The sequence below is a fragment of the Prionailurus bengalensis genome, chromosome C1 (genome assembly GCF_016509475.1).
Source record: "Prionailurus bengalensis isolate Pbe53 chromosome C1, Fcat_Pben_1.1_paternal_pri, whole genome shotgun sequence".
Lineage (NCBI taxonomy): Eukaryota > Metazoa > Chordata > Mammalia > Carnivora > Felidae > Prionailurus > Prionailurus bengalensis.
The window spans coordinates 221,924,330-221,948,779 of NC_057345.1; the positions used below are offsets into that span (position 1 = coordinate 221,924,330).

General features: G+C 57.1%; 1 protein-coding gene across 23 annotated transcripts in view; it reads right to left on the minus strand.

Annotated features, from left to right (window-relative positions):
* Positions 1 to 24,230, minus strand: part of KIF1A (kinesin family member 1A) — a 98,348-nt gene extending 74,118 nt beyond the window's left edge. For all 23 annotated transcript variants that reach the window (XM_043578398.1, XM_043578397.1, XM_043578396.1 and 20 more), the window contains exon 1: positions 24,122 to 24,230. The gene's annotated coding sequence lies outside the window, so the exon portion shown is untranslated. The remainder of the gene's footprint in view (positions 1 to 24,121) is intronic.
* Between the last annotated feature and the right edge of the window lie 220 nt (positions 24,231 to 24,450).

The following is a 24,450-nucleotide window of genomic DNA, read 5'->3' on the forward strand; positions in this document are numbered from 1 at the left end:
CAGAGACTGCTTGGGATTCTCTTTCTCTCTGCCTCTCTCTCTGTCCCTCCCACACTCACACACTCTCTCGCGCTCAAAATAAATCAACATTAAAGGCAAAAAAACAGATTAGCTAAACCCAGAAACCAAAGAAGTGGCCACCTGAGCGGACTTGAGAGACGGGGGAGCACATACCAGAGCCGGGAGCGGGGGGGGGGGGGGCAAGCGGGGCCGTCCCTCTGTCCCTCTGTCCCTCCCGAGGAGCCTCAGCCCCGCTGCCTCGGGTGCCACGTCCACGTGTGCTACTTGGTGAGAAGTTTAGGAACCAACCAAAGGACGACAAGCAGGACAGACACGGTTGCTGGAGCCCCGGCGCCACCAGGCCTGCTCTGTGACGACCTCGGCGAGTGCGAGGCCGACCTTCACGTCCCTTTGGAGGTCAGCCTCACGCTCACGCCAAGGAAGCGGCTCCCCGAGGATGCAGGCCCGGGCTGGGCTCCCGCCAGCTGGACACGACAGTGTCTGGGCGCTGGAAGCCCACAGGCCGGGGGCGGGCGAACAGTCTTTGCGGCAAGACCCGGGCGAGACGGGACAGGAGGAAGGAGGCCGAGGACGGGGCCGCAGGGGGAGCAGGCCTGTGCCTGCTGGGGGGCACATGACACCTCATCGTCCCCTGCGGGAGGCGGCCCCTGCGCATCTCCCTGCCCAGCCTGCGTGCCCAGACTGAGGCTCCTGGAGGGAGCCCCGGAAGCGGGGCGGGCGCGGGTGGGCAGGACTCACGGCGGAGCACAGGCCGCCAGCCCTCCCTCCAGGCCTCGACGCCAGCGAGGCGCTGGTGAGCTTCCTCCAGACATCGGACTGTGCTCGACTCCCGGCATGCCAAGGTCAGGGCAGGGGGGCAGAGAAAGAAGCCGCCTGGGGGACCCCGGGGAGGCTGGGGGTGGGGTGGGGGGAGGCACGCACAGGGGTGCGGGGACTGGCACAAGGGGACGATCCCATGATGCCGGGGCACACAGAGCCCCAAACCCCACTCGGTGGGGGGGAAGGGGTGAATATTCACAGTAATCACAAAGGTACAGCTTTGTTTTCCCTAAAGCCACAGCTGCCGGAGACCAGATGACTCACCGGCAAGCCTCCCGAGGCAGAGACAGGGGCCTGTGGAGACGCACGCGTCCCCTCACGGCCAGTGCGCCCAGGGAAGCTTCCAGGGGGTCCCGGGAACAGAACCACCTTCAAGCATCTGTTTCCACAGAAAATGCTGCCAGCCGGGTCTCTGAGGTGCTGTCTCTTGAGCGCCCCCAGCCACAGTCCCCCAGCCCCGGACGCCAGGACAAGGCAGGGCCCGGAATGAAGAGGGCCGGGCAGCCACAGGCAGCAGCAGACATAGAGCCCCGGTGCCCTCAGACTCACGCTCCTGAGCCCTGGCCTCGCCCATCTGGCCAGGGACCCGGCGGGCACGCGGGCAGCGGGCACAGCCGTCGTGAGACACAGATGCTCTTTGAGCGGGAGCGGGACCCTTGGGTAGTCTGGGCCTTCGAGGCATCGAGGAGGGTCGTCAAGGTGTGCTTCAGAGTCGAACAGGGTTCCAGGGTCTCCTCCCACACCCTACACCCTGGGGTTCTCGCTGGCAGCCGCAACCACGAGTATGGCCTCCACACCAGCAGGGAAGGAAACGATTCGCTCGAGAGCAGATCGAAAGGACGGGGCAGGCAGCCCTCGGCAACGAGACAGGGGTCTGCGTGTCGGCGTCATGGGCCACTGCGCACGGCTCGTGCCGAAGGCGCCCGGGGCATTCCCGAAGCCACATCGACGTCCGTTGATGAGCAAATTGCGTCATAGACAATTAGGGGCAAAGCAGGGACCAGAGGACCCGGTCCAGGTCCTGCCTTTATCTCCGCTGCGTGACTTAACCCCTGGGCCTCAGTTTACCCACCTGTGAAACGACAGGCTGAGGCGGGTGGCCCCCAAAGTGAGTCGGAGTCTCGGGTCCCGGGCCCCTGAGGAAAGCTGGCAGAAAACTCCCTGCGGAACTCTGCGGCCGCCGTGGCCACGGTGAAAGGCCGTCCCCACAGGGCGCTGCCGGGGCTGCCGGCCCGCGGCTGCGGCGGGCCACCGCAGGGGGGCTGGGGGCCCGAGGGACGGGCCCCTGGGGACACAGAGAGGGACAAGCTCAGGGCAGAGAGCTGGTGTTTACAGGAACGGCCAGAAGCGCCGGGAAACAACTCAGCCCCACCCGAAGAGGCGCTCGGGGCTTCAGCCGTCTGAAATGAACTCACAAGCCCGTTTAGCTGCGAACCCGCCGTCACTGGAGGCATCCAAGTAGAGCCAGGGCTCGGGGACAGGTCTTCAGACTCGCCCACACTGAGGCTCCACGAAATCCGCCCTCCCGGAAGGGGCACCTCCTGCCTCACCCTCCTCACCTGCGACTCCCACCCTCAGGAGAATCTGCCCCAAAGACCCCTTTCCAGCAAGGACCCAACCCCCGCCCGTGAGGACCTCTGGGGACCCAGGACCAAGAGCAGAGGGGGCCTGCGGCGGGTCCCGGGGCCTCTCGGGGGGCCTCTCGGTGCAGGCGGAGGGGCGCCCCCCGGGGGCGGGGATCGGTGCGGGTTTCAGGTGACAAACTCCCAGGCCCTCTCAGGGCCAGGGCCTCGGCCCCTCGGAACTCCCCGGAACACGGAGCGGAACCCATCCCCTCAGGCAGCCTCAGCTCTTCCACAGGCTGCAGGGAGAGCAGGCAGCCCAGGGCAGCCGACCGCGGAGGGCCAGCAAGCGCAGGACGCGAGCGGGAGCCCAGGCGGACGGGGAGGAGCGGGGGTCTGGGCTCGCCCCGCCACACCCCGGCGCCCCTTACAGCCACAGCGTTTGTCCACACGGCCCGAGCGCCCCCAGTAATTTCCCCTCCCTCCTTCCGCGAGTGACCACCCAGGCGGGGACTGGAGGGACGTGCCTCCCTGACAAACTGCTTCCTCGTGCTGGAAAATCTCCATGCCCTCGAAACGGGGAAAAGTCTTAGGACATTCCAGCCGGGGTGGGAAGAGCGAGACCAAGGTCACGAATTCCCGGGGAGAATGTAAATTGGAACGACATTTCTAGCATTTACCAGCGTGCCTTGTGCCCTAAAAAAGGAGGCTGGGGCGCCTGGGTGGCTCAGTCAGTGAAGCGTCCCACTCCTGGTTCGGCTCAGGTCATGATCTCGAGGTCTGTGGGTTTGAGCCCCATCGGGCTCCGCGCTGACAGTGCTTGGGACTCTGTCTCCCCCTCTGTCTCTCAAAATAAATAAATAAACATTAAAAAAGAGGCTAGAGGGGCACCTGGGTGGCGCAGTCGGTTAAGCGTCCGACTCCAGCCAGGTCACGATCTCGCGGTCCGTGAGTTCGAGCCCCACGTCAGGCTCTGGGCTGATGGCTCGGAGCCTGGAGCCTGTTTCTGATTCTGTGTCTCCCTCTCTCTCTGCCCCTCCCCCGTTCATGCTCTGTCTCTCTCTGTCCCAAAAATAAATAAATGTTGAAAAAAAAATTTTTTTAATAAATAAATAAATAAATAAATAAATAAATAAATAAAAAAGAGGCTATATCTGTAGAGTAAGTAATGTTCGGCACCGAAATAGGAAACCATTAGGAATGAGGAAAATATTTATGAGAGCAGATGTTCAATTCAATATTGCAAAATGTTCAGCTCTCCCCAAATTTAGCTACATTATTTCAGTGCGATTCCAATAAGCAAAATACTCCAACAGGATTTTCAGTGGCATGTTGCAAAAGTTCGAAAGACAGCTGTGGAAAATAAGGACAAAGGGCATATCCTACCAGGTATCAGACTCGCTGTAAAGCTACAAGTTGCGAAGTCCAGTAATGACACAGGCACAGAGATCAACAGAAAAGACTAAGCCTGACCAGAGACAGACAGACGATAAAACAGCATTTCAGGTAACGGGGTGAGGCTGGTATTGGAACCATTGGCTCCCCCATATTAAAAAATAGAGCTAAAGGGGTGCCTGGGGGGCTCAGTCAGTTGAGCATCTGACTTCGGCTCAGGTCATGATCTCACCCTTCCTGAGCTCGAGCCCCGCGCCGGGCTCTGTGCCGACAGCTGGGAGCCTGGAGCCTGCTTCGGATTCTGTGTCTCCCTCTCTCTGCCCCTCCCCCACTCGTGCTCGGTCTCTCTTACTCAAAAATAAATATTTTTAAAAATTAAAAAATAGAGCAAGAACTTTGCTTTTGAAAGCATTGCAAGAACGAAGACCACGCTTGTGGCTCTGGGGTAGAGACCGTGCATTAGCACGAAGCCCGGAAAGCAGAGCAGGCAGCAGAACGGCCGTCGGCACAGCAGTGCCCCTCCCGCCATGCCCAGCTAGAGAAGGTGGGTAAAATCTTACAATCTGTTGGAAGGAATCAAAGAGCTACTGAAACCACGCAGGCGAGGAGGCCAAGATTCCGGAGATGGGGGGGCTGCCAGGGCAGGAGACAACATTCCAGCACTCCGCAGCACTTTCTCCTTAAATGCATTTGCATTCTGGGCACGGGGCAAGAGGCTGGGAATCTGGAGTCTTCCCAGGCAGAGGGCCGTTGCCGAGGGATGGAGAAACCCGCTGAGCTTTTGGTCAAAAGAAGCACACTTGAGAGCCCAAAATCCTAGGAGTAAGAAGGAGTGGGGAACTTCGCTTGGCCAGTTCAAGCCTTAAGACATGTGCCGAACTCTGAGGGGTGGAGTTTAAAATCTCAAGCAGAAAGCTTCTAAAAATCCACCAGGAGTGTTTTGCAGTCTCAGGTGTTAAGGAGACAGGGATTAGCATTCAGGATCCTCTTGGTGATCACACCACAGCCTGGTTTGAAAGCCCGGGGAAGCACACAGTCTAAAGGGAGGCCAGAGCCACAGGGAGGATTAACCTTACCCATACTGCAAGGCTTCCCTGACTCCGCTTAGTCTCTGCCTGAATCAGGGATGACCGTCTACTCGGCCCGTCTGGAAGGAAAGGAGCAAACCATCCAGAGCCTCTACAGTGTTTTAACGGGCAAGGTCTGACAATACATCCAAAGTCATAGGACATGAGAAAAGTCAGGACTATAGGATTCAAAACAAATTGGCGGGGGGGAAAGAAAGAAACATATCTACACATGATCCAGATCTAGGAGTTACCAAACAAGGACTCTAAAATGACCGCAACTTATATATTCAAAATAAAGAGAAAAGTACGGAGAAATTAAATGGAAAAAAATGAAGAATTTTGCAAGAAGACTTGAGACGATAACAAAGAATTTCTAATGGGAATTCTAGAACTGAAAACACAATAACTGACATTAAGAGGTCAAGAGATTAGACACAGCTGAAGGCAGTGTTCATGAACTGGAGGACAGGCCAGCAGAAATTACAGAACAGAGGAAAAAATGAACGGAAAATACAGAAAGTACAGTCAGAGTGATACCGGACACAGTGAAGCAGCCTAACATGCATGTAATTGGAATCGAAAAGGAGAAGAAATAGGAGAGAACCAATACTTAAAAAGGTAATGACGATTAACTGTCTAAAATTGCTGAAGCTGGGGTGCCTGGGTGGCTCACTCAGTTAAACACCTGACTATTGATTTTGGCTCAGGTCATGATCTCATGGTTCATGAATTCAAGCCCCACATTGAGCTCTGTCCTGACGCCACAAAGCCAGCTTGGGACTCTCTTTCTCCATCTCTCTCTGCCTCTCCCCCCACCTCTCAAAACATAAACTTTAAAAAATATTTTAGGGGCGCCTGGGTGGCTCAGTCGGTTAAGCATCCGACTTCGGCTCAGGTCACGATCTCACGGTTTGTGAGTTCGAGCCCCGTGTCGGGCTCTGTGCTGACAGCTCGGAGCCTGGAGCCTGCTTCGGATTCTGTGTCTCCTCTCTCTGCCCCTCCCCAACGTGTGCTCTGTCTCTCTATGTCTCTCAAAAAATAAATAAATGTAAAAGTTAAAAAAATGTTTTAAAAAATACAAATAAATTGCTGAAGCAAGGGGCGCCCCGGTGGCTCAGTCGGTTGAGCATCTAACTCTTGATTTTGGCTCAGGTCATGATCTCACAGTTTGTGAGATCAAGCCTTGAATCGGGCTCTGTGCTGACAGCATGGAGCCTGCTTAGGATTCTCTCTCTCTCTCTCTCTCTCTCTCTCTGCCCCTCCCCTACTCACACACACACACTCTCAAAATAAATAAATAAATAAACAGTTTAAATACATATGTATGTGCATACATACACACAATTGCTGAAACAGATCAACCCACAGATTCAAGCAGCCTTGCAAAGGCAAAGCAGGATAAACACAAAGAAATCTACATGAAGGTGCATCATAATAAAACTGCTGAGTACCAAAAATGAAGAATCCTAAAAACACCCAGGCAAAAAAAAAAGAGACATATAACCTTTAAAGGGACGAAAACAAGCCTGACAACTGACTTCTCCGCAGCAATGACGGAAGCCACGAGACAGGGCTCAGGCATCAGCATTATCAGGTAAGCAGAAAAGCAGCAATTTATATTAGACTCTCGAGTATACGTGTTTCAACTGCTAAGGTAGTCATCAAAAGAGCAGAAAAAGAAACAATTTAGCAGCAAGAAAAAAACAGGAAAAAATGTAAATCCTTTTGTTAATCCAATAGAAGGCAACTAAGGAGGAAACACAGAACAACAACAACAAAAGTTAGGCAAATGGAAAATGAAGACTTAAGACTGCAGACAAAAGCCCCATTAGTATAGACGAAATTTGTATGAAGTAAACACTCCCAGTAAAATGTAATTGTCGAAACAGACCTTTAAAGACTCTATGTTGTTGCCAAGAGACACCTTAAATAAAAAGACACAGAGAGGTTGAAAATAAAACAAAAAATTGTTTTGGTTTGCGTGTTCCATCAGCTACTGAGAAGGAAAAATATATATCGCACACATTCTTTTAAAGTGCATGCAACACGTACTAAAATTAGCTATATGCTAGCCATAAATCAAACTCTAACAAATTTCAGTTTAAAATTAAAATCAAGGGGCCCCTGGGTGGCTCAGTTAAGCATCCTGTTAAGCGTAACTGGGTGGACGGTTAAGTGTCCGACTTCGGCTCAGGTCATGATCTCACGGTCCGTGAGTTCGAGCCCCGCGTCGGGCTCTGTGCCAACAGCCCGGAGCCTGGAGCCTGCTTTGGATTCTGCGTCTCCCTCTCTCTCTGCCCCTCCCCGGCTTGTGCCCTCTCTGTCTCTCTCTCTCAAATATAAATAAACATTAAGAAAATAAATAAATAAATAAATAAATAAATAAATAAATAAATAAAATTATACTCACAAGGTGCATAAAACGGAACAAAACAAAACAACTTACAACATCCCCCAACTGCTTGGACGTGAAGCAGTACAATTCTAACTAACCCATGGGACAAACAAACAAACAAAACTTATCAGATATGAGAAACTATTTTGAACCGAACAACAGTGAGGATACAGCATATGAAAACTGTGGGATGCGGCTGAACCACAAGCCTGGGGTGGGGGGGTTCACACCGTCCCGGGGGTGGGGGGGCGCTTCGCTGTTCCCAAGCAGGTTCAGACCCCGGCGTCCCTCAGGGAGCTGCAGGTTCGCCAGGGGGGGGACCTTCAGGAGAGTTTTCCTGGAGAAAGGCCCAGGTCTGTGGACCGGCCGCGGAGCCTCTGATAGGGCAGGGGGCTGGAGATTCGAGAAAAACTCTACTAGGGAGGGGGCTGGACTCGGTCACTGAATCAGTCACTGGTGAGCACTGACTAAGTCACGGCCGAAGGGTTAGAAAGGTGGAAAGAGACAGAGAAGGAGCAGTGGAGAAGCCTTGGGAATCCAGCTGCCCCTTAAGCAGACTTCGGGCAGGTCCCCTTGAATCTCGCCCTCACTGCCACAGGCAGCTGGGTGCCCAGGTCCTGAGCCTTGTGGGGACACCACGGGTCGCTTCCCGGTTTCCCCTCGGCCTCCTTGGGGTCCAGCTTTCCTGAGTCTGCCGTCAGTCACCACGAGGGTTCGGCTTTTCATTTTCCAAAACGCGGTTACTGTGCCTTCTCTGGTCTTTCTTCCCGCCCGAAGAGTTTAGGTCTTTCTTGAGTTTACCTTTGCCCTTATTTTGGTGGCATTTCAAGAGGGAGAGAAGATAAATGGACGAATCTCACAAACATAACACCGAGAAAAGAGGACTCAAACACAAAAGGTACACACTTTATAATTCCACTTATGCAACTTCCAAACCAGGCAAACACCATTCAGCAGAATAAGCACATTATTTAGCACCGCGGAACGATGGAGCGACTGAGCACGACACAACAGCCAAGAGAGAGAGAGAGAGAGAGAGAGAGAGAGAGGGAGAGCTGATGGGGACGGGACAGAGACGGACACCTGCTGATTCCATAAACAGGTTTGGCGGCTGTATCTGACCCTTCTAGGCTGTGGTCACACTTACAGAATTTGTTTTAATTACCAAATGGCCCAGGCAAATAAGTAGATAAACAGACCTCCTTTTGGTTGGCAAACACCGGCATGTGCGAAGACAAAAACAGTTGGCTCATCAAAGTTAGTATTTCTAGGGGCGCCCAAATGGCTCAGTCGGCTGAGCAACCGACTCTCCCCTGCTCTCACTCTCTCTCTAGAATAGAATAGAAAATTATAAATAGATAAATGATAGATAGATAGATAGATAGATGAATCAATAAATAAAAGTCGTATTTCTCAACCAACAAGGAAAACAGGTGAATTTTTTCTGGGTTTTGCCTGCTGAATGGAGGCTGGAGGGCGTGGCCTCAAGCACACACAAAGTTGGAAGTGGAACCAAATCGTGTGACATGGAAGGCTGGGGAAAAGCCACCTGTCATCAAAGGGACCCAGGGGAATTACTGTGACACCTCTCAGCTCCCTGGGGTGGAAAAGCCAGTGTTTCCGAGACTCCGAGGTCACAGAACTGTCCTCGTGCAGGTTTGGGTCTCAAATCTGCGACCCCTGCATGATCAGTGAAACCCAAGTTTGAGAAGTGACCTCAGAGCGGGGCTCAGCCGCTACAGCACATCACAACCACAAGAACAAATCTCCTGAGAAACAGCTTAGCCCTTGGGGCGCCTGGGGCGGGGTGTGCTCAGCTGGTTAAGTGTCTTCGGCTCAGGTCATGATCTCACGGTCGGTGGGTTGAGGTCGGTGGGTTGAAGTCCCGCATCGGGCTCTGTGCTGACAGTGCGAAAGTCTGCTTCAGATCCTCTGTCTCTCTCTGCCCCTCCCCAACACTCACACACAATCTCTCTCTCTCTCTCTGTCTCTCTCAAAAATAAAGACTAAAAAATAATGATGATAAATAGAAGAAACAGCTTCCTCTTCTCGGGTCACCAGGATTCCCACAGATGAAGATCAGTCAAATGGATGCTCACAATTAAATATTACCCAAACGCCAGAGAAGCAATTCACCATGAGCAAGAGTTCTGGTGGGGGGTGGGGGTGGGCTGGGGGGTAGAAAAGGAAACGAAAAAAGAACTAGAATTAGATCTTCATCCTGGACTACCGAAGATTACAGATACTGGAATTGTCAGCCACAGATTATAAAATACGTGTGCCTAAAATGCTTAGAGAAATAAACAGGAATGGGAAATGATGGTGTAAAATATGGGGCCAAAACCGTGCAGAACTTTTAGAAATGAAAATGTAACCATTCAAATTTCAAAACTTAGCAGACATATTAATCAGCAAATTGAATGAAGCTGAGCAGAGAATTAATGAACTGGAAAACATATCAGAAAAAATTACTCAGAACGGTCCCAGAGAGACAACACGATGAAAACATAAAACCAAGGTTAAGAGTCATGCTCCACGAAAGAATTCATTAACTTATCGTGACAGGAATTTTCACGAATCCCTCACTCACCGACAGATCGAGCAGACATAATTAGCAAAGATGTAGAAAACCTGAACGTGATAATCACGAACTGATGAACACAGGTGCTGTCTTCCTCTGGAAAATGAGAGAAACGGTCCCTTTTCTGACACCCATGGAACATTTACAACATTTCACCACGTAGTAGGTCACAAAACAACTCCTAATAAATGTCAAAGACTCTGTGTCAAATGGATCGTGTAATTTGAACACAATTAAAAATCAATAAAAGATCATTAAAGACCTGTGTTTAGAAAACTTCAAAAGAGGGGCACTCAGGGGGCTCAGTCTGTTCATGGACCAACTCCTGATTTTGTCTCAGGTCGTGAGATAACATCCCACGTCTGGCTCTGTGCTAGGCGTGGAGACCGCTTGAGATTCTCTTTCCCTCCTCTTCTGCCCCTCCCCTGCTTGCACACACATCTGCATGCTCACGCTCTCTCTAAAGAAAAGAAAATAAAGTGAAAGTAACTTAAAAAAAGAAAATTGAGAAATAAACTTCGAGATGGCTAATACACAAAAGAAGAAACTTCCGGCACTTCCACATCCAGCCACGATGGAAGCTACAAGGGTACCTTTAAACTCTCACTGTAAATAACAACCCAAAAACTGAACAAAATGTATGAAATTAACTGTTTTCAGACATTGTACAGCAGGCAGTGCACGGCTGTGATCACGGAGAGAAGGGAAACAGACAAGAGGAAACCTATAATCACTCCAAATCTGCCCAGAGGCAATTTCCAGATTTCAGGCTTTGGGACGTAGGACCCAAGCAGCTTTCATGACTTGAGGAGATGGAGGCCAGAGTTTGGGTAGTTTGAAGCGGCTGGACGTCGTGGAGCAGAGTTCTGGAAAGGAAATAGCTGCTGGGTAGCAGAGGTTCCCTTGAGTCTTTGTAGAGAACTAGTCTGTCCCCATGTAGTCCAGGCAAAGAAGACACAGGTTCCCAAAGCTCACATAAAAGAAGGTATGTGTGCATCAACCAGCCAGAAGAGAGTCCTCTCGATCCCTCCCTCCCAGACATTCAGTAGAGACCCCAAAGAAATCATACTTCAGCAGCAGGCTTCACTGTCCCTGGAGCGACATCTACTCTAGAGTAACTCTAGGAAAGCTTAAAACCAGGTCTCAAGGATCAAATTATCTCAAGTAATTTGCTGCCTGCCAAACTAAAGCCCAACATGTTTTCTAAGAAGAAGGCATAATTCAGACACTCCACGATGTAGAAATGTCTAGAATCTGATAAAAAAAAAATTATTATGCATGCCAAGAAGCAGGGAACGATGATCTGTAACCAGGAGAAAAACTACTCAGTGGGAACCTGAATTTTCCTATAACTATTAAAGAAGTTGATTCAATAGTTTAAAAATCTACCTACCAAAAAAACCCAGCAGACACAGACGCTTTTTGCAAGTGAACCCCAACACACATTCAAAAACCTAGGTAATTCCAATCGTAATCAAACTCTTCAAGAGAACAGAAAAATGAGAGGCAGACAGAGGAAGGGAGATTATACTCCCGACTCACTCACTGAGGCCAATATGACCTTAGCATCAAATTAGACAAAAGAAATTTGAGAAAAGAAGACCATAGACTGACCTCACTGATGAACATAGATACAAAAGTCTGAAACATTAGCAAGAGGGCCAAGCAGCAAATAAAACGGATAACGCGGTAGGTTTACTCCAAGAATACCGGTACGATAACATATGTATGGTTTAACATAAGTACATCTATTAATAGAATTCACCACATAGCAGATTAAAGGAGAAAAAGCCAAATGATACTGAAAAAGCATTCAACAGTTTTCAAAATCTGTTTATGATAAAACTCTTGGCAATACGAGAATAAAAGAAATCTTTAATCTCATGATACGTATCTGCTAAAACCCTACCCAAACATCATACTTAATGCTAAAATATTAGGAACATTTCCTTTACATTCAAAAACAAGTTTGGGACGCCCATCACACTTCTTTTTCACATGGAAGTGGTGGTTCTGGCCAGAGCGATAAGACATGAAAAAGAAATAACAATGACAAAATACAGATTGGAAAGAAGAAACCCAAATTGCCATCATTTACAGACCATTTGCTTATCCACACAGAAATCAAGAGGATCCACAGACAAATTATTTGAATTGGGGAAGGTACGGTAAAATTGCTAGAAACCAACCACACTGGAATATACTAGAGGCAAAGAGTTAAAGAGGTGTGTGTGTGTGTGTGTGTGTGTGTGTGTGTGTATCTCTTTTTTGAGAGAGAGAGAGAATCCCAAGTAGGCTCCATGCTTAGCGCAGGGCCCCACGTGGGGCTTGATCTCATGAGCATGAGATCATGACCTGAGCTGAAATCAAGAGTTGGATGCTTAACCGGCTGAGCCACCCTAGTGGCTAAAATATATTTTTAAGGTACCTTTGAAGAATAACTCAATTCCCTGTCTCCCCCTCTCTCTGCCCCTCCCCTGCTTGCTCACTTTCTCTCTCTCTCTCTCAAAATAAATAAACGTTAAAAAATTAAAAATAAAAATTGACCCAAAGCATATAGAACCTTGATAGTAATAAATATCACAAAAGATGTGCATAACTTTTATGAGGACGTTTTTAACCTTCACAAAAATTTTATAGAAAATCTAAATAAATGAAGACCTATAACTTGCTTGTGGAAAATTTTCAGTATCTTTTAAAAAACGTTTATTTTCACCCGAGTGAATCAAAAATTCACTGTAATTTCAAACGAAACCTCAAATACATTTTTTTCTGGAAAGTTGACAGACTCTTTCCAAAAATTTCTACGGAAGAGTGAGGCGCTGTGAATACCGGAAACCGTCTGAAGAAACACAAGAGGGTAGATGAGGACACGCCCTCCTGGTATGAAGATTTAATATAAAGCTATGGTGGTTAAGATGGCGTGGCTGGGACCAGGTGAGTCACCACCAGGGTAACAGAAGAGACCCAGAAACACACGTGCACAGACCCAGCCCTTCGGAGAGCGGACCAAGGGGGCCGTGCAGGTCAGCGGGGAAGGGAGGGATCCGGAAGCTGCATGGCTGACAAAACTGGCTGTGGACTGAACGTCCGTGTCCCCACATTCCTAACCCAAACCCTACCCCACGGGGTGGTATGGGGGAGGCAGTGGGAGGCGGTTAGGGTCAGATGAGTTGGTGAGGGTGGGCCGCACGTATGGGATTAGCGCCCTTATCAAAGTCCCAAGAGAGCCTGCTTCCGCTTTGCGATGGAGTTGGCCAACTGCAACCCAGAGCGGGCGCTCGCCAGAACCTGGCCCTGCCGGCACCCTGACCTTGGACGTCCAGCCTCAGAAGTGTGAGAAATCACTGGGGTCTATGAGCCGCCCAGCCTGCCGTGTTCTGTTGCAGCGGCCCGGGGGGATGAAGACAACTGGCTGGCCATATGGAGAAACACAGAATTAGACTCCTTTTTTATACCAAATCCAATTCCACCCAGACTCAAGACCCGAACGTGAACAACAGTTTGGGGAGAAAACGAAGACGGGTGCTATCGCCACGTTCTCCTTTGAGGCTTCAACCCACAGAAGACTCCAGAAGGAAAAGCCCAGACATCGAGATACCATCGTGGGTGCAGAGACGCTCAGGCGCCCGGAGATGTCTTTAGCACATCTAGTCACGCGGACTCGTGTGCAGAACATACAGACAACACACGAAAACCGAATAAACAAACAAAAAGGTCGAGAAAATAGCAACGAGATCTGAACAGGTCACTTACAGGACACGACACTCAACCACCACGGTAATCAAGAGCGTGGGCTCCAAACCACACCCCTCAGGTCCCAGCGTTAAAGCATGTGGCAACACGAGCTGTTGTAAGGACAGGTCACAGGGAACAACACGGTCCTTAGAAACAACAAGGGGAGACACATCCAGTACAGTCGCAGACTATGGGACCGGCCGCTCTGTGACCAGACGGGTACCCCAACACTGCAGTGTCTGCAGCAGAAAGGAGAAAGAGGAGGGAAGAGGGAGGGGATGGAGAGACTGGCTGTCCACCGACCGGAGACAGGACAGGTCACACCGCGGCTGTCCAGATGGGACCGAATGAAGCAGAGACACAGTCCCTGGGAATGTCATAAACAGCAAACGTCACTCAGCCCGGCGGGACACGGACGGACGCCTGAGGGGATTCGGCCCATGCAGGGCTGCACACCCACGGGGGAGCCTCGGGGTCCATGACGCCACTCTGAGCACGTGGAGGGCAGTCTGGGTGATGATGAGCCTTCAGGTCAGGTCAGGAGTCTGACCACGGGTGCCGCCGAGGCTTTGATGTGGCCCTCCGGGTCAGCAAGGTGGCCGGCCCCAGAGCCCCCTGGCGAGGGTTAGGGGGGCGGTCGCCCTCAGTGCCGGGGAACCGGGGAGCGTGCTGGAAAAGCTTTACCTCTGAAGTTGAGGGTGGACACGTGGCTGTTTGTGGACACGCTCTGTATTCTTTTTCGTGAGCCCCATCACATAACAACAGTGTTTAACTTCTTTTTTTTTTTAATTTTTTTTTTCAACGTTTATTTATTTTTGGGACAGAGAGAGACAGAGCATGAACGGGGGAGGGACAGAGAGAGAGGGAGACACAGAATCGGAAACAGGCTCCAGGCTCTGAGCCATCAGCCCAGAGCCCGACGCGGGGCTCGAACTCACGGACCGCGAGATCGTGACCTGGCTGAAGTCGGACGCTTAACTGACTGCGCCACCCAGGCGCCCCAACAGTGTTTAACTTCTTTCGAGAAGTCTGGCCACGAAGGGGAGCAGGAAATCACGGTGATGAGGCAGGGGGCGGAGCCAGCCCGTGACACCTACGGCAGGGGGCGGGGCTGCCGGCGGGGGAGGGGGGAGGGGGGGTGAAGGTGTGGGACTGGGGGGTCACTGCCGCAGACACGCCACAAGCTGGAGAGCAGGAAGAAGGCCAAGCTCCCCTCCCAGCGCCTGGTGAGGCGTCTGAGAGGACAAGGGAAGGCAGAAAGCGCGCCATGGTCCCTTTAGGGGTGGAGGGTCACGTGGCTGCAGGTGCTGCAGAGGGCGGCCGGGAGGGCGTGTGCAGGGGTGATGAGCAGGCCAGCCCGGGCTCAGAGCCGGGAGAACCACGCAGGTGCAGGGAGCATGCCAGAACCCAAGAGGAGCCCGAGGAACTGTTCCAGAGGGCCCCCGAGCCACGAGGGTCTGCCCCGAGGCCCGAAGAGGGCTGCCATCAGGGTCTGAGGGCGACAAGACCTGGGCTGCATCCGTGAGAAGTGGGGCAGAGAAGACAGTCAGCAGGAGAAGGACGAGAGGGGCCAGGCGACAGCAGGCACGCATGTGGACGAGGAAGTGACGATGGTCAGGACCACGGGGGAGGGAGACCCGGAGCCATGGGCCAAGGCCCCCGGGTTAGGAGGGGAGTTGAAATCCGTTCACTTGGTGAAAACACGCGGAGGACCCACCCGCGGACAGGTCACTGCGGACACAGAGGATGGGACCAGCCCCTCGAGGAGCTCACATCTGTTTCTCAGGGCCCTTGGAGTATTTCTCCAAGGAACAGGACAAAGGAACGGAGCAGGGGTGTGGGCAGCATGCGCAAGCACAGGCCAAACCTCTGTGGAGAAACGGACAAGCAAAGGCTGCCCGAGGCCTGGGGCTGGCCCCTGCACACATCCGCACTGGGCGCCAAGGCCTCCCTGGCCGCTGTCCCCTCGGGCATCAGTCTGCCCACCCCCAGCCCAGCGGCACACCCTAGAGCACCACAGCAACGCAGCACCTCCTCCTGAAACACTGATATTTCCTGAAGAGTTTAAGAAAAGACAAAACTAGCTTTTCTTAGTATTACAAGATACACATTGCAGTCCATGCCGGCCGGGCCCCTAGACCCCTCAGAAGGGTGAGGAGGACCCCCGGGCTGCACGAGTGCCAGGTATGGCCAGGGGTCACTCTGGAGGCCCCAGAGCACGCCAGTGAGTCACCCCAATGCTGAAGGGCAGGGGAGAGGCATCACCCATGACCTCAGGCCCTCATACCTTTGTGGGAGGGGGCGGAGCCAGACACAGCCCGGAAGGGGCTGGCACACAGCAGGGGCCTCGGGGGTTCTGGGCCCGTGGGCTCAAAGCAGCCAGTGGAGAGCAGGGGCAGGAAGTGAGGCTGGAGAAAGGGTCCTCAGTGTAAGTCTGCCTGTAGAACAGCCACATCAGTAAAACTTTCACCCCCTTCCCTGCCACCCACCCTCACAGAGGGCAGTGGCTGCCAACACTCTCAGGCACACAGCTGACGTTTCTTCTCACAGACATGGAAGGAAATGTCCGGTGAGAGTGAATGCTTCAGTGTGGATGCCGGCGCCCCACACTCCAGTATGAGGGAGCAGGACAGCTTGGATCCAGCTCCTAGCCCTTCAGACCAAAAGCAAAGGCTGCCAGTGGAGCCTCCACAGCCCACACCGAGTGCCAGTCAGAATCCCACTCAGACCTGGGGAAACCAGTGGCAGCACGCTCTACTACCCAGTCGGCTCCCCAACACAAACAGGCCCAGGAGGACTTCCATGTACAAGAGAAGAGTAAAAAGTTTCAAAGGTAAAGACCAGAATAAACCAGCAGAAAACAAGAGATAAAGCACAGAATGGAAGCAAAAACAAGCAAATGAAAAAAAAAAAAAAAACCCTCAATGAATATACTCAGAACGTTTCAAGAAAATAGTACATTTCCAAAACAAGAACAGGATGCTGTGAAACAAGAACAGTTAGTAACAAGAAAGAAGGAGCTCTTAGAGATGGAAAAGGTAGGTGCTGAAATACACAATTTCAAGAACTTGCAAATGAAGTCCAAAACTGCCCAGAAAATAAGACCTAAAAAAGGAGACACGATATATGAAAGAAAAGAGAACAAGACGAGAAGACAATGCATAAAGTGGAGGAATAAAACAGGAAAAGAAAAGGGGTGGATCTTTGCTCGTAAGGAACTGGATGCAGCAGGCCATGAAGCCAATGTCGAGTGCTCTGAGCGGAATGTTTAGGGGAAACAAGTGCCGCCAGACAAACCATGTACCCAGCGTGAGGACAGAGCAGAGACGCAGACACATGGCCAAGAACTCATCACCATTTTCAGGAAGTCACACAGGACAGGAAGCCAAAACCAGAGTAGCTCTGGGGTCCGAGAAACAGAGCCACTGACCCAGGGGATGTGGTGAGCAACAGGCAGGCTGGCACGTGGCAGGTTACAGACAGGAGGGAGACAGCAGGAAGGGGGCTCCAGGGGGTGTGGGAGCCAGGAAAGAGGGGACCTGGCAGGACAGAGTATGATTGAGGGCTGGGGAATAAGACGCTAGTGAAGAATGTCCTGCCCAAGCATAGACCTCATGCAGAGGAGAGGGAGGCCCTAAGTTTCCTCCTCCACTCTGGGCCTGGCCGCCACATCACTGCTTATCCCGACACCTTTCAGGCACCAGGGCCTGTGTCCGTGCTGTGGCCCAAGCATCAGGAGCAGGCGGACAGTGAGGATCAGATGACACAAAGCAGATGACAACCCCCATGCCCAGCCCCACAGGGGCCCCTCAGATGCCTGGTCTTCATGGACCCACAGCCCGTGGGCACTGATGGCCCAGCCCTGCCCCTCACCATCCTGGTGGAGCTGACGACAGCTGGGGAAGAACACTGATGCCCCCCTGAGCACTACTGGCTGGGCTAAACCTGAGAGGGGGGAGAGGACTCCCGACACCCCCCTAGGGCACTCCTGGGCACCAGCAGCCTCACTCTGAAGGCAGGAGAGGGGTCTGCAGGTGCAGTGGGGGCCATCCCCACCCCCTCCCCAGAGCTGCATTTCGGGAGCCTCACAGGACACCCAGAGCAGGGGGGCTCTTTCCTCAGGAAACACGGGCCCTAAATGGGAGCTGTGAAGGCACACAGAAAATCTGCACCTGAACAGGGCGGTGGCTGCCTTCTCTGGGCACACAGGAAATGGACCACTTGCGCTAAAACAACCAGCTCAACAAGAAAATAGCATTTACTGGACGCCTACTGTTTGTGAGGTGGGGTGGGTGGGGCACTGGGACAGAAGAGTGTGGTGGGGATGTGAGGGGACAGGTAGGGGTGGTGGGTGGGATGGTGGGGGTAGAGGATTGGGTTGGGGTTTTGGGGTTGGGGTATGTATGGAGGGGAAAGGTGGGGGTGGGTGGAGTGAGGCAGTGGAGTGGGGGGTGGGGGGCAGGCCAGTGGGTGGGGCAGGGGTAGAGGGTTAGGTTGGGGGTGGAGGGGTGAGGTGGGTGGGAGTGAGGCAGTGGGGTGAGGGGTGGGGGACAGGCTGGTAGGTGGGGTGGGGGTAGAAGGTTGGGGTGGGGGGTGGAGAGGTGGAGGGGTGGGGGGGTGGGAGTGAGGCAGTGGGGTGGGGGGGCAGGCCGGTGGGTGTGGTGGGGGTAGAGGGCTGGGTTGGGGGGTGGAGGGGTGGGGTGGGTGGGAGTGAGGCAGTGGGGTGGGGGGGCAGGCCGGTGGGTGGGGTGGGGGTAGAAGTTTGGGTTTGGGGGTGGAGGGGTGGGGGGGTGGGAGTGAGGCAGTGGGGTGAGGGGTGGGGGGCAGGCCGGTGGGTGTGGTGGGGGTAGAGGGCTGGGTTGGGGGGTGGAGGGGTGGGGTGGGTGGGAGTGAGGCAGTGGGGTGTGGGGGGGCAGGCCGGTGGGTGGGGTGGGTGGGAATGAGGCAGTGGGGTGGGGGGGCAGGCCGGTGGGTGGGGTGGGGGTAAAGGGTTGGGGTGGGGGGTGGAGGGGTGGGGTGGGTGGGAATGAGGCGGTTGGGTGGGGGGGCAGGCCGGTGGGTGGGGTGGGGGTAGAGGGTTGGGGTGGGGGGTGGAGGGGTGGGGTGGGTCGGAGTGAGGCAGTGGGGTTGGGGGGGCAGGCCAGTGGATGGGGTGGCGGTAGAGGGTTGGGGTGGGGGGTGGAGGGGTGGGGTGGTGGGAGTGAGGCAGTGGGGTGGGGGGTGGGGGTCAGGCCGGTGGGTGGAGTGGGGATAGAGCGTTGGCGTGGGGGGTGGAGGGGTGGGGGGTGGGAGTGAGGCAGTGGGGTTGGGGGGGCAGGCCAGTGGGTGGGGTGGGGGTAGAGGGTTGGGGTGGGGGCTGGAAGGGTGGGGTGGGTGGGAGTGAGGCAGTGCGGTGGGGGGGCCAGGCCGGTGGGTGGGGTGGGGGTAGAGGGTTGGGGTGGGGGGTGGAGGTGTAGGGGGTGGGAGTGAGGCAGTGGGGTTGGTGGGTCGGCCAGTGGGTGGGGTGGGGGTAGAGGGTTGGGGTGGGGGGTGGACGGGTGGGGTGGGTGGGAGTGAGGCAGTGGGTTGGGGGGGCAGGCCAGTGGGTGGGGTGGGGGTAGAGGATTGGGGTAGGGGGTGGACGGGTGGGGTGGGTGGGAGTGAGGCAGTGGGGTTGGGGGGGGCCGGTGGGTGTGGTGGGGGTAGAGGGGTGGGGTGGGGGGTGGAGGGGGGGGGTGGGTGGGAGTGAGGCAGTGGGGTTGGTGGGTAGGCCAGTGGGTGGGGTGAGGGTAGAGGGTTGGGGTGGGGGGTGGAGGGGTGTGGTGGTGGGAGTGAGGCAGTGGGGTGGGGGGTGGGGGTCAGGCCGGTGGGTGGGGTGGGGGTAGAGGGTTGGGGTGGGGGTGGAGGGGTGGGGTGGATGGGAGTTAGGCAGTGCGGTTGGGGTGGGGCAGGCCAGTGGGTGGGGTGGGGGTAGTGGGTTGGAGTGGGGGGTGGAGGGTTGGGGTGGGGGTGGAGGGGTGGGGTGGGTGGGAGTGAGGCAGTGGGGTTGGGGGGGCAGGCCGGTGGGTGTGGTGGGGGTAGAGGGTTGGGGTGGGGGGTGGAGGGTTGGGGTGGGGGTGGAGGGGTGGGGGGTGGAGGGTTGGGGTGGGGGTGGAGGGGTGGGGTGGGTGGGAGTGAGGCAGTGGGTTGGGGGGGCAGGCCGGTGGGTGTGGTGGGGGGTAGAGGGTTGGGGTGGGGGTGGAGGTGTAGGGGGTGGGAGTGAGGCAGTGGGGTTGGGGGGGGCCGGTGGGTGGGGTGGGGGTAGAGGGTTGGGGTGGGTGGTGGAGGGGTGGGGTGGTGGGAGTGAGGCAGTGGGGTGGGGGGTGGGGGTCAGGCCGGTGGGTGGGGTGGGGGTAGAGGGTTGAGGTGGGGGGTGGAGGGGTGGGGGGTGGGAGTGAGGCAGTGGGGTTGGGGGGGGCCGGTGGGTGGGGTGGGGGTAGAGGGTTGGGGTGGGTGGTGGAGGGGTGGGGTGGTGGGAGTGAGGCAGTGGGGTGGGGGGTGGGGGTCAGGCCGGTGGGTGGGGTGGGGGTAGAGGGTTGAGGTGGGGGGTGGAGGGGTGGGGGGTGGGAGTGAGGCAGTGGGGTTGGGGGGGGCCGGTGGGTGGGGTGGGGGTAGAGGGTTGGGGTGGGGGGTGGAGGGGTGGGGTGGTGGGAGTGAGGCAGTGGGGTGGGGGGTGGGGGTCAGGCCGGTGGGTGGGGTGGCGTAGAGGGTGGCAAGGAGGGCAGGAAGTCCTAAGAGCAGCCATCTCCGGGGTCTAGGGAGCTGGGTGGGCTCTCAGGGCCCCCGGACAAGCCACAGGCCCACCAGGAGCCTTAGTCTCCAGATCTGAGAAACGGGAGAGCACCGCCCGAGTGGCTGGGGGCTTGGGAGCCCCCCATGAGGAGAGGCCCATGAGATGTGCAACGCAGTCTGCACCCACCAAATGCCTACTTCTCTCCTCTGACCCACCACCTACAGTGGGGGCTTGCAGCTGGCTTCAAGGTGGTGGCATGTGAGGGGGTCCAGGGACCTCCCGTGGAGGCTGGGTGGAAGGCTCCAGAGAAGAGAGAGGATTAGGCAGCAACGAAGACAAGCGAGGGCTGTGTGCGTGTGTGCACGTGTGCGCGTGTGAGAGGGGAGTGTGGGGGGGGTGAGTGTGCGAGAGTGAGACTGGAAGAGTGTGTGAGGCCGCGTGTGTGAGAGACAGTGAGAGGGTGAGGTTGGGTGTGTAAGTGTGTCTATGGGTGAATGTGAGCGTGCGTGTGTGAATATGTGTATGAGTGCGAGTAAGGCCGAAGCACGAGCGTATGTGAGTGAGTGTGCGTGGGGGTGTGTTGAGACTGAGCGTGTAAGGGACTGTTGTGTGCACAACCAGCCCAAGACCAGTGTGGAGCAGGCTGAGGAGTAAGAAGGAACAGGAGGCGAGGGTCCTGGCCAGCACCCCCACCCCCGACCCAGGGGGCCCCGGAACCCAGCAGGCGGGCAGTGCGGGCACTCTGCACCCCTGGGCTTCTGTCTGCATGGAGGAGGGGGGGGGGGCGGGCAGGGCTCAGGCAGCCAGACTGCGGGACCAGGATTAGCAGATTAAAGCCAGGCGGAGGAGGCTTTCGAGAAGGCGACAGCCCCTCCTCTCAGATACCCAGCCACCCAGGCGGCAGGTAAGTCCTGCCCAGTGCCAGGGACGGCGCCCAGTGAGGCCTCACCAGCTAGCAAGGGGCTCCCAGGGGCTCGCATGACAAAGCCAGGGTGGGAGCTGGCCGGGGCGGGGGACGTGACCGTGGAGGCACACAGGAAGGGCTGGAGAGAAACCCAGACGGGTCAGAGGCTCAGCCTCAGCGGACCGTTGACTTGACCGTGCCCTCCACACTTCCAGTGCCCCCCGTGCAATGGCCCCTCACTGAGTTCCTGAGGCACCTGGGGGGGGGGGGGGAAGTGCCCAAAGCCAGAATCACGGTCCTGTTGGGAGTTAAACCGCAAACCTGCTAGGTCAGGTGGGGCAGTGAGTCACATGCCCACACCCCCGACCCTTACGCCCTGCCTGCCACCCCAGCCCTGCTGTGGGGTGAGACCCATCAGCTAATGGGACAGAACAGACCCACCTGCCTGGCTCTGCCCCTGAGCACCCCAGCCAAGCTGAGAGGTTTGGGGCAGGGTGTGGTCCAGCCCCAACCAGGCCCTGAGATGCTCCTGGGTCTGGGTGGGGAAAGGGAGGCAGTGGATGTGGGTGGGGATCCACTCCCTTGGGCCCAAGAACCCTAAATGGGGCGGTGCTCTAGGGAGCACTCGGGAGTGGGCAGGAGGACGACCGTGCGCTCATCCTGGGGGTCACTAGCGGCTGAGTGACCACTCTCAGAGGTACGGGGTCTCAGGCATGAAGGGCATGGTTCCCAAAGATGGTAGTCCCTCCCCCCCACAGTCCCCAATCCGGTGGTCCCAGGGCCCCATCTTGCTCTCCTTCCAAAGGACATGGTCAGCCCTGGGTCTGCAGTGGTGACTGAAGGGGGTCGAGGCAGAGTGGACGGGCCCCTGTGTCGGGTGGCATAAATTCTAGCTTTGTCCAGTCTCTGGCTGGCTGTGGCTGGCCCAGGGCAAGGCCCCAGGAGGGGCAGTCCGTGGGACACTCCAGTGTGGGAGAGGGGACAGGGCACACAGCAGACGTTCAGCAGGCCCTCGTCGCGCCCCCACCCCACTGGGACTCTTGGGTTCGGGGAGCCCTGACTCCAAGCCCGATCCCAGTCTCTCTGTCCTGTGGACCACACCCCACAGAGGACACCCCTCCTGTCTTCAGATGCCGGCAGAAGGCGGGACAGAGCTGCTCACCGGGTCCCTATCTTGAACCCAGTGCCCTCCGCAGACCTAGCATCCGGGTAGAGGCTGACTCCCCCCGCCCACCCCCTCTGGGTCTCCCAGCCAGCGGCCTCCCTGCAAGCATCAGCCCATCTTGGATCTCGACCCCGGCCAAGAGCAGCCCTGGCGCCTGGCCCTGGCCCTCGCAGCATCCCTCACCCGCCCCTGCAGACGCTGCGCCCCGCTGCCGGCGCCACGCCTGCCCACCCTCACCCCGCGGCCCCGGCCGAGGCGGGTGGCCAACCACACCTGCAAAATGGCCGCCGCAGGTGCGGTCCCAGCCCCCCCCGCCCCCCCCCGCTCTGGACCCCAGAGCTGCCCTTCAAACCTGCAGCTGCCTTCTCGGGGCCGAGAGGCCAGGCATCCGGGCCAGGCTGCCCCCGGCAGAGCCCCTTTAGGCAGACAGACAGCAGGGCAGGGAGAGCGGGTCGGGTGTGACCGCTCCGCAGGAGCGGGCGCTCTGTCTTGCAGTCCTCCCCCGGGGTTGGGACCGGCCAGCCCTGCGCGGCAGGGACCTCCCCGCACCTCCTCCTCTCCGCAGCCGCAAGGTCCAATTCGATGCCCTAACCGGCCTCTGGTCCCAGCAAAGCGGGCGCGCCTCGGAGGGGGCCGCCTCTTGGGGAGGGGGCCACCGGTCGCTCGGGAAAAGTCCCTATTCCTGGAAACGAGGGCGCGCATCGGGTCCGCGCCGGGGCGACGTCGTGCCCGCGCCCAGCAGGCCCCATGACTTGGCATTCCCTCCCTCCCCTCCCCCCTACTCGGCCCTGCGGCCCGCTGTCCCCCCACCCCCACCCCGCCCACCCAGCGCCCCGGGGACCGCAGACCCTCGCTCGGCCCTGGGATGCCTCCGCCGCCCCTTCCCGAGCACACGGGCTGCGCCCCTGCTTTGCGGTGGGAGGAGGGAGGGGGAGCCGCAGCCTAAACGGGGAGTCCGGGGGTCCTCGCGTCCGCGCTGGTCCCTGTCACACGAGTCGGGCGGCCCCGCAGCCCCCTCCCTGCCCGCCGCCGGGCCACACCTGTTACTGGGGCGCCGGCTGCGTAGATACAGGCCTCATCCGCTGACGGCCCCTCCCAAGCCTTTCTAGAATGGAGCTGGGGTCTCTCCCGAAGAGGATGCGGCGGGGGGAGGATGAAGGGCACCCCCCCCCCGAGGTGCGCACGAAGCGGGCCTCCCGCCGCAGCCCCCGCCCGTCCCGCCCCGCCCCGCCTGGTAGGCTCCGGGCTCCAGCACCCCCTCCCCCACCCCGGGGGCCCCGGCAGCTGCCCCGCGCCCCCGGCCGCGCGCTCTCCGCTTCGCCCCGGCCCGCCCTCCCCCGCGGTCTAGCCCGCGGGCCCCTCTCCAGGGAAGGACTAGGGCGGAAGCGACGGAGGGGGCGTCTCGAGAGGCCACCGGCGGCGCGCGCCCTCCCCTGGCGACCCCCGCCCCTCCCGGCGACGGTCCCGCCCCAGCAGGGGTCGCGGCGACGGGGCCTTTCCCGAGGGTCCGGCCGGGCCGCGACTGAAGGGCGGTCACCCCTGAATTTGCCCCATTGTTCTCCTCGGGGACGGGGAGCGTCGGGGGGAGAGCAGGGGCCGCGCGCGCGGTGCCGGCGGCGACAAGGACGCGGCTCGGGCTGGGGGTGGGGGGGGGGGGCGCAGCGCAGGCAGGTGCGGGCAGCGGGGCGCAGGGGCGAGGCCAGGCGGGCGGCCGCCTTACCTCTCCGGCGTCACTGGCGGCGGCCCGGCATGGGCGCGGGTCCCCGAGAGCGGAGCTGCTGCCGCTCCTGGGCTGCGCTGGGCGCTGTGACGGCGGCACCGCGTGACGGGCTGCGCGCCCCCGGCCCGGCCCGCCCCGCGCCCCTCCCGCCGCGCTGGTTGGCTGCGCGCGGCGCCCGAGCCCCAGCCGCCAGCTGGTTTGTCGCGCGGGGAGAGGGACGGGCGTCGCGGCCGCCTCGGGGAGGGGGGCTGGGACCGGAGGGGGCGGGGGGCCTGGAGCCGAGCTGTGACATCACCGCCGACACGACACCGCGGTCTGCTCGGTGGGAG